Source organism: Octopus bimaculoides, chromosome 2 (assembly GCF_001194135.2).
Source record: "Octopus bimaculoides isolate UCB-OBI-ISO-001 chromosome 2, ASM119413v2, whole genome shotgun sequence".
Taxonomy (NCBI): Eukaryota; Metazoa; Mollusca; class Cephalopoda; order Octopoda; family Octopodidae; genus Octopus; species Octopus bimaculoides.
Genome location: NC_068982.1, coordinates 16,627,005 through 16,629,188, shown reverse-complemented (window position 1 = coordinate 16,629,188; position 2,184 = coordinate 16,627,005). Strand labels below are relative to the sequence as shown.

The window sequence follows — 2,184 nt, the reverse complement described above, 5'->3', positions numbered from 1 at the left end:
ATTCGGTAGCCATGTATAACAATATTTGTCAATGTATGTGTAAAAATAGTTTATCTTTAGTGTGTCTAGCGTCTAATTTGTGTTAAACCGAGTTAAGCGCTCATATAGATGTTAAACCATAAAATGAATAACTGGTTTTAAACCAAAATTTTCAAAACAGTTTAAAAGTTTGCTTTATTTAACAATTGCGCTTATAAAATTATTCTCAAATATGATAGTTCCTGACATAATGAAACAACATCACCCATTGCTTTCGTGGGGAATAAAATTGGAGAGAAGAAATGGTACAAGTCTTTCAGGTATATCTCTATACTCTCATAGTTTTACTGCTTTATGGGTTCTTGTCATCAGGCTGAAGCCATAGAATTCACCGATAAGCTTATATATCATTGTTCAATATTTTAATTCTTCATTTGTGTTAAATATACAGTTTATTGACTGAAGTTCTCAATATATTTAAAAATAAATTAATGGAGTATGTAAAAAAGGAACACACTTCATTTAATAGGAATCTCCTTAATCAATACTCGCAGAAGTCGCAGCTATTACAACAAAGGGCAGGATAACTGCAAGCGTAACACCAAAACCAAGACCTACTGATAATATGATGAATAGTCTTGCTTTAACGTTTGCTTCCTTTGCACCTGCTATATTTCCAATTTGGGCCATTGAGTTTGCCTAGAAGATAGAAAGACAAGAGTTAGTTTATATTTAAAGCACGAAAATAAAACTCAACAACAGCAAATATATTGGTTTCTAATTTTAGTACAAGGCCAGCAATTTAGGATGTGTGGGTAAGTGAATTACATCGAGCCCAGCACTCGACAAGTACTTATTATTTTATCTATCCCTAAAGGATGAAAGCCAAAGTGGACCTGGAGTGAACTCAGAATGTAAAGACGGACAAAATGTCGCTAAATATTTTGTCCTGCGTGCTATTGATTCTGCCAGCTCATCGCCTTAACAATAGAATTATATGGATGAACAATATTGTTCGCATGGCGGGGTGTTGGTGTGACCCCAAATTCCACCAATATTTTTGCAGGGTGGGTGTAGTTGTTGTGGTGGTGAACTGATATTATTTGTCAGTTTCATAACCGCTGTCCTTATAAAAGCTGCGAAACGTCATGCTTTTTCTTAGTCAATTGCTACTGAGGTGTTAGAGCTATTATATGTAGACTGGATTAATAGAAACCTGATAGATAATGGTAAGTTGGCAGAGATATTAAAGATGAGTAAAACAAACTGATGCGGTTGAAATTGTTGAAACGGTTATTCACACCCGGCAAGTGTCAAGCCTGTGACACTCAAACTCAATTTATGACACACTGATGGTACACAGTAAACAGATGAAAATGGTAATACGTTCTAAATATCGTCCACCACACACACCAAATCATAGGCACACGTTCGAAGAGAGCATCGAAAAGTTAGAAGAAGTATTAACATATGACAGCCTTATAATACTTTCTCTAGGAAACGTCTACCTCCCTAATGTCAAGTGGCTTGAGGCCCGCCTCCTCTTAGGCATGTCATTACATGTCTGGGCGATCTTTCGTTCTGATGACACTTTACGTCATTTCTAATCCACGTGCGTTTGTTTATGTTTCTGAACAAGATCGTCGCTTTCCGTAAAAGGGTTTTAGGGTTAGGGTTAGGGAATTCCGTCCCTAACCCCAACCGTAACCGTAACCCTAACCCTAACCCTAACCCTAAAACCCTCTTACGGAAACATAAACAAACGCACGTGGATTAGAAATAACGTAAAATGTAATGAAAACGAAAGATAGCCAAAAACACTGCTCGAGATTGAACGTAAACTCACAGACCTCTATGAAAATGAGAGGGCAAAAACGAAAGCTAGTGTTATAAATATGATAAGCAAATTCGTAAAGACTCATAGATTTGCAAAAGAGTCTCTGTTTCAGTAGAGTACAAGACAGGACTACTGTTACTCACTGAATGTGGACCCCAAAGGAAGTAAAATACTGAATATGCAATAGAAAAGTGTTTCCACAACTCTCTTTGGATCCCCCCCCCCAAACAGTTATGCCTGATGAGATTTTCCTGTTTCAAAACACTGTATCTTGATTGGTTTATGTGAGGTGGCCGAAAACGTTTGCACGTCTCGCATCTTCCTCTCTCACTCAGACCCCCGTATATATTTTGTTTTTAAGGTTGGTA

General features: G+C 37.2%; 1 protein-coding gene and 2 long non-coding RNA genes across 3 annotated transcripts in view; 1 reads left to right on the top strand and 2 right to left on the bottom strand.

Moving 5' to 3' along the window:
- The window catches only part of LOC106884207 (uncharacterized), an 83,212-nt gene that overhangs the window by 26,498 nt on the left and 54,530 nt on the right, over nucleotides 1-2,184 (bottom strand). The window lies entirely within an intron of this gene.
- LOC128250526 (uncharacterized) overlaps nucleotides 1-2,184 on the top strand; it is a 34,059-nt gene that overhangs the window by 5,426 nt on the left and 26,449 nt on the right. The window lies entirely within an intron of this gene.
- The window catches only part of LOC128250524 (uncharacterized), a 15,765-nt gene continuing 13,729 nt past the window's right edge, over nucleotides 149-2,184 (bottom strand). The window contains exon 2 of the long non-coding RNA XR_008266534.1: nucleotides 149-678. This is a non-coding gene — a long non-coding RNA (uncharacterized LOC128250524). The remainder of the gene's footprint in view (nucleotides 679-2,184) is intronic.